General features: G+C 39.6%; 1 pseudogene across 1 annotated transcript; it reads right to left on the reverse strand.

The window, feature by feature from the left end:
• Nucleotides 1-1,527: 1,527 nt before the first annotated feature.
• Nucleotides 1,528-6,391, reverse strand: LOC309652691 (peptidyl-prolyl cis-trans isomerase A pseudogene; annotated as a pseudogene). Its single transcript has one exon. The product of its transcript is annotated as a peptidyl-prolyl cis-trans isomerase A pseudogene (transcript).
• Between the last annotated feature and the right edge of the window lie 1,198 nt (nucleotides 6,392-7,589).

Consider the following 7,589-nt stretch of genomic DNA (forward strand, 5'->3'; position numbering starts at 1 on the left):
GAGACAAACAATATGACAAGCTTTCCAGATTCATCTCCTAGAAAAGAAAGGAATTTTTCACTTTGGTTCATTAAGTAGAAATATCCTATCCTGAGCAAAGTCCCAAGCTAGCAGTTGCTAGCTGATGTTTAAAATAGATAAAAATAGATAGATTTAAATCATCTAGTATAATATTTGCATAGAAGTTCTTTTTCTCAGTAATTAATCATTGAATCATAATGTGTGTTCACTAACGTACCAAATGATACTTAGTTCCAAAAGATGAGCATAATAATTCCTTACATGTGTTTAGCACTTTGTAAATTCTAAAGATTTTCAAATCTGACAGCACAATTGATCCTCATAACAACCCTTTGGGGTAGGTAAGGTGAGTGTACCTGGCATTGTATTGGCTCATACAGTGTTCATTCCTTAAGCATTTCTCTTTTACATTCTTCTACTCCAGAGGCTGGAAAGATGAATTCTTGTTTTCCAGTCTCCCCCGCAACCAAGGCTGACCTTGTGGCGTAGTTCTTGCCAAAAAGATGAAAGAAAGAAAAATCTAAGTAGTGTTCTGAGAAATAACTTTGATTACTGATGAAAAGAAGGACAGATAACATGTGTTTAGCCTCATTCCTTTACCCTCTTTGCCTGTAACACACAGATGTGATGCCTGGAAGTACAGGAGCCATCGTACAACCACATGGTAATGTTGGGGAGGAAGAAATTTTCCTCTACCCTTCTAGGTTCTTCTGGCTAGTCTAAATTGACATGAGACAGATTAGCAGGAGGAAATCAAACAAAGTTTAGTAACATGTATACATGGAAGAGACCCAGGAACACTGAGTAACTCACCAAAATGGCTGAAACCCTCACCTTATATACCATCCTCAGCTAAAAACAAAAGAGGATGTTGATGTAGTTAGTTGTTTGGGATTTCAAAGGGGAGAAAGGCAATTGACATGGAGATGGGAAAGCAAATGTTCGGTAAATAAATGTTTGCTGGGCCAGGCAGAGACATTGGGACACAGAAAGGAATTTTAACCAACAGACTTAGCTAAGTCCGTCCCTGTCCACACACCTAGTTCGTAATTGTAGTTATCTTTAGGGATAGCTCCCTTCCTGGAACAGGTCCTCTATCTACATTCTTTTTTTTTTTTTTTTTTTTTTAAATCTACATTCTTTTAGGCACTTAGGGGGAAGGTCAAAGGTTCTTCCTGAGTCTTTTGGGCCTTGATTGTTTTCAGCTCCAAATAATCCTCATGCCAAAGAGACATTTCCGGGTGGCAAGTTTTACTCCCCTACAGTAATGATGGTGAAACACAAAGAGCCTTAGTCCTTTAATTCATTGTTGAGCACCTGAAACAATGCCTGCTCATTTTTGGATTTCTGTTATTGTGAGAGAAGATATGACATGTCCATTAACATAACAACAGCAGGGGAATGCATCTTTAGCTTTCTGTAGATTTTAATATGCTAATACACTTAAACTATTTTAAATGGCATCTTAAGCTAAGAAAATAAAAATTGTTATTCTTTTAAAAATAGAACAAATCTGGTAAAAAGATCTCAGTTACTTCTAGACTAGAGCACATTACCATTCTCTGGAGCCTGCTCTGAGCTCTAACATTTTCCATACTTACTAAGAAAACTGATGCATATATACAAGCACTTTTCTATGGTATTTACTCAAGAGTGGAATTGCTGGGCTATGGAGTACGTGTGTCTTCAATTTTATTAAATAATTCCTAACTGTTTTCCAAAGTGCTTATATTAATTGCACACTTCCACTGATAGAGTATTAGAATTATATGTTTTTCACCACTGGATATTATCAGAGTGTAAAAATTTGCCAGTCTGGAATGTGGGTAATGATCTTGTACTGTCGGGTTTTTTGTTGTTGTTTTTTAGTTTTTATTTCATAATCATAAACAACTTTGCAATCCAGCTAAACTTGGAAGGGGATATGGAAAATATGGAACCGAAAGAACTGCAGTGAGAACACAAAAATTATAGGATATTTCGAGCAGATGGGGGTGAAGGGGTGCTCTCCTGAGCTACAGAAGGATGTCTGGTGGTTAAGATAAAACACAATTCAGATTTATAAGATTTGTCCACAGTCAGCAATGGTGATCTTCTTGCTGGTCTTGCCATTCCTGAACCCAAAGCACATGGCTTCCACAATATTCTTGCCCTCTTTCACCTTGCCAAAGACCACACGCTTGCCATCCAACCACTCAGTCTTGGCAGTGCAGATGAAAACCTGGGAACCGTTTGTGTTGGGGCCAGCATTTGCCGTGGACAAGATGCCAGGACCCATACGCTTCAGGATGAAATTCTCATCATGAAATTTCTCCCCGTAGATGGACTTGCCACCAGTGCCATTATGGCGTGTGAAGTCACCACCCTGGCACATAAATCCCAGAATTATTCTTTGAAAGCAGGGACCTTTGTAACCAAATCCTTTCTTCCCAGTGCTCAGAGCGCGAAAGTTTTCTGCTGTCTTTAGAATTTGCAAACAGCTCGAAGGAGATGCAGCCCAAGGACTCTCCCTGGATGGCGATGTCGAAGAACACGATGGAGCTGACCAAGGTGCGCAGCGCGGGAGGCTCAGGGCGGCGGCGTCTGCAAGGCCTCTAGTACTGTGGTTTTAATTTATATTTTCCTGATTACTAATAAGGTTGAGTACCATTTCAAATGATTTTTGGACATGTGGAATTACTCTGTTTTGAAGGAACTGTTCAAATCTTTTGTTCATTTTTCTGTAGAGGTCTTTGTCTTTACCTTATTGATTTGTAAGATTATATATAAATATATATACCTGATTCTCATTATTCACAGTAGTTATGTTCTACAAAGTCACCATAAACACTGAATTAGCAAATGATGAGCTATGCTCTTAGGAAAAATACAGGATTAGGTTCCTATGGGTCTCTGGTGACATTTTCACCAACTGAAGTGTCATTTGTGTTGTACAGGTTCTTTGCCAATGTCCTTTTAAAACAAGCCAGTCTCATCAGCATTGTAAATCTTCTCTTCCCATTACTCTTTTCCTGTACAACACTTAGTGGATACTTTTAAAATTCTTCCACAGCCTCCTGACCTGCAGAACCTGCCTCACCTACAAGCTGAACGTTTTTCACACCATATTGCCTTTTGAAACAAGCAAGCCAATCAGCCAGGATTAGTCAAGAGGGTTTAATATTTTCCTAACCCTGAGTAATCTGACTGTAAATTTCTTTGGCTTTCAGCCTCACAACAATGAGGCCCACTATGCTGTTATTAATTGGTTATCATCTTATAAATCCACAGACTTAGCCACTCTTCCATCTTTTCCATAGCGTCATCACACACTATAGCTGTGACTTTGGCACTTTCCAGAGCTGCCTGATGTACAGATGGACAAATTTCCTCTTCCTTTTCCTGGATATACCAAATTGTTGACTCATTAACTTCGAGCTTGTGAAATGTGAAATAAAATGGAGTCACTTATGTCAAGGGGTCTTAGAATAGAGCTGGGAGGCCATTGTCAAGGTGGACTTTATGCATGTCCCAACTGGGTGGAACCCCAATCTGGGTTCTGGCTGGGTTCGAGTCCCAGCGTGTGGGTTCAAGTCCCAATTTGTGTTGCACGGTTTCAGAACCATGAACTTTTGAACTGGGTCAAACTACAAACCAAGGACTGGGAGTCGGCAAGAACACCTGCAACTTGTCACAGTAACAAACTTTACCTCCCTTATGCCTCTAATTCCAATTAAAATTCCTTGTAATGCAAACCCCGCTTCTTTGCCTTTAAAAGCTCCTAACTTTTACTCCCTAGTGAGACACTTCGGGTTGCAACCCGAATCTGTGTGCCCCAGTTGCACTTCGTTGATCTCAAATGTCAACTACGAATTGGCACTTGCCATCTATCGCTACAAGAATTAAATCAGGTGCTGCTGCAGCTGCTGATTTTCAACACCCCTGAAAGCAGTTCAGGGTGGAGAGCAGAAATGAGGCACTCTGTGCTCTGGGAAAAACTGGCAGAACAGGTCTTCAGATAGTTAGATATTTTCAGGGGCCAATTTTATGAGCCCAATTCTTGTATCTCCTCATATCTAGAAAAGCACTAAAAACCTTCATGGTGATGACTGCTCCTCGTGACTAGCAGTAACCTGCACGAGATGAGCCGAAACCTTCTGTAAAAAATATGTGCTTGATTGCATGTATTCCCCCTTCACCAAAATCACATGTATACTGGCCTTCCGCCCTGCCTCTTTGGAGCAGTTTCTCAGAGCTATCTGGGATGCCGTCTCCCGGGCTCCAGTCCTCACTTTGCCCCAAATAAAACTTAACTCGCAACTCTCACGTTGTGTATTTTCTAAGTCGACACAAATAACTGCTTTCTACTTGATTATTGCCTCCTAGGTTTATTTAGGTTGACAAACTCATGGCCAACAGCACTGTAACTCATGCCTGAACAAAGTTTATTAATACTCATAAAGCAAATCATAGCCTGCTTAGGAACACTTGGACAGTACTCCAGTGCTGTGTTTGGAGGCCATTTTAAACAGCAAAATCACCAAAAACAAGAGGAAAAAAAAAATGCAAGAAATGTGGTGCTAAATAGACCTTGAAAAGAACACTTGTTTACAGTATGAGAGCTGAAACAAGGCAGAGCATTGCCTTATTCGACCTCAGCTGGCAATGTCTGTGTTGAAAGACTCAAATTCACCACTCAGTGCATGATCACAAATGACCACAAAAACACTGTAAGTATTGATTTTGGGATTACAAAGAAATTTTAGTGAGCAAATGAATCCACAAGTACCAAATCTGTAAAGAATGAGGAGGGATTGTGTATATTGATGTATGTGTGTGTGGTGAAGTCAGGGTTAAATTTCTTTGTTTTTCATTTTTTCCCCTGTGTATACCCAATTGTCTCAGCACCACTTAAGAAAAAAAAAACCTGACATTTCCCCACTCCTCTGCAGTGCTACTTTTGTCAAAAATCAAATATCCATTTACGGAAGGTTCTATGTGATATTATGATTTATAATGAGAAGTATGTATTTGGTCTTTGTCCTGTTTCTGGCTCAGAGCTCCTAAAACACTTGGAATTTCCTAAGCATTGAGAGCCATAATGGTGTCTTGTTATGTTAATGAGGTGACTTTTGGAAAGCACTTAAGAAACCTACGGGTGGGGGCTGATTGCCAGGAGAGCCAACCACGTGATTAGAGGGTTGGAACTTCCACTAACCTCCCCCACCTCTGGGGAGGGCCGAGGGGCTGAAGATTGAATTCAGTTTGCCAATGGTCAATGACTGAATCAATCAAGCCTATGTAATGAAACCTCCATAAAACCCCAAAAGGACGGAGTTTGGAAAGATTCTGGGTTGGCAAACGTGGAGATTTGGGGAGAGTGGTGTGCCTTGAGAGGGCTTGGAAGCTCTGCGCCCCTTCCCACATGACTTGCCTATACATCTCTTCCATCCTGCTGTTCCTGAGTCATGTCCTTTTATAACCAACCGGTGATCCAGTAAGTAAAATGTTTCTCTGAGTTCTGTGAGCTGATGTAGCAAGTTAATCAAGCCCAAAGAGGGGATTGTGGGAACCTTTGATTTATAGCCCGTTGGTCAGAAGAACAGGTGATAACTTGGACTTGAGACTGGCCTCTGAAGTTGGGGTCAGGAGCAGTCCTGTAGAACTGAGCCCTTAACCTGTGGAATGTGATGCTGTCTCCAGGTAGATAGTGTCAGAATTGAGATAACTTGTAGGACACCCAGCTGGGGTCCCAAGAATTGTTGGTATGGAAAAACCCCCCTCACCACATTGGAAATTGGTGACCCGAACCATTATAGCAACTCTATTTCTGCCTTCTCCTGTTCTGTCCATTTTACTGTCCCTATACCAATATCACACTGCCTTAATTGCTATAATTTTATAATTATTTTTTTAATTTAATTTAATTTTTGTTTGCATTGGGTCTTCGTTGTTGCACGTGGGCTTTCTCTAGTTGCGGCTACTCTTCTATGCGGTGCACAGGCTTCTCATAGCGGTGGCTTCTCTTGTTGCAGAGCATGGGCTCTAGGCACACAGGCTTCAATAGTTGTGGCACGTGGGCTCAGTAGTTGTGGCTCGCAGGTTCTAGAGCACAGGCTCAGTAGCTGTGGCGCATGGGCTTAGTTGCTCCACAGCATGTGGGGTCTTCCCGGAGCAGGGCTCGAACCCATGTCCCCTGCATTGGCAGGCGGATTCTTAACCACTGCGCCACCAGGGAAGTCCCAGATGTTATCTTTTTAAATGTCACTTTCTATCTGTTGTTGATGGTACATAGAAATAACATTCTCTTTTATGTGTTTTTTTATGGAGAACTTGCTAAACTTATCAATTCTAATAATTTATCTCTATATTATTTTGTATTTTTATGAGCATAATTATATAATGTGCATATATATATATAAAATGTCATCTTCCCCTGCCCCCTTTCTGATGAATATAACTTGACCATGCTGGATAGGACTTCAGTACAAATATTAAATTGAAGTGGCGGTAGTGGGCCTCCTTGTGTTGTTCCACATTTCAATGGAAATTACTCAGTGTGTCACCATTAAGTATCTTTTGTAACCGTCAGTTTTCCAGTAAAGAAAGTTTAAATTTTTTATTTTTTTGTCACACTGTGCGGCTTGTGGGATCTTAGTTCCCCAACCAAGGATTGAACCCAGGCCCTCAGCAGTGAAAGCACAGAGTCCTAACCGCTGGACTGCCAGGGAATTCCCTTAAAGGAAGTTTTCTTATAGAAATCTAGCCAAGTCTTTCTATTATGACTATGTTATTAATTATATCAAGTGATTTAACTCCACCTATTTCGATGATCGTATGATTCTCCTGTTTTAATATGGTAATATGGTACACTACATTAATTAAAATTTTAAAGCAAAACAGAACCAGCATTTCTGAGATAACTCCACAGTCTAATGATATATTATCCTTTTTTTCTGTTGCTGATATTTTGTGAGGATTTTTGCACATATACTTTCGAATGAGATTCACAAGTAATTTTCCTTTCTTATACAACTCTTGTTAGAGTTTTTAACAAGCTGTTGTTAGACTCACAGAATGAGTTGCAAACTGTACCTTCTTATTCAATTATTGGGAATAATAGTGTAATGCTGGAATTATTGCTGTCTTGAACGTTTGGTAGAACTACTAGTGAAGCTCTTTGTACCTGCAGCTTTCAATGTAGGAAGATTTTCATTACTAATGCAAATGCTTTAATCATTAAAGAACTATTCAGTTTTAAATTGCTTCTGGGTAATTTTTGGTAAATTATAGTTTTCCAGAAATTTATACATTTTATCTAAATATTAAGTGTATCACCATAAAGTTGTTCATGACATTCTCTTATTAACATCTGAAAGATCTGTGACAGTCTTTTGTTGTTCATTCTTAATGTGTTTTGGCAGACATTTATTGAATTTTTAGAATAAATGTTATCTTTAATTTTAATTAATTGCAGAAAAATTGCAAAAGTTAATTACAGAAAAGTTTTAATTACCGAAAAATTGCAAAGACAGTACAGACGTCCTGTATACACTGCACCCAGTTTCCCCTATTATTAACATATTATA

Source organism: Balaenoptera physalus (genome assembly GCF_965194825.1).
Source record: "Balaenoptera physalus genome assembly, chromosome: X".
In the NCBI taxonomy this organism is placed as follows: domain Eukaryota; kingdom Metazoa; phylum Chordata; class Mammalia; order Artiodactyla; family Balaenopteridae; genus Balaenoptera; species Balaenoptera physalus.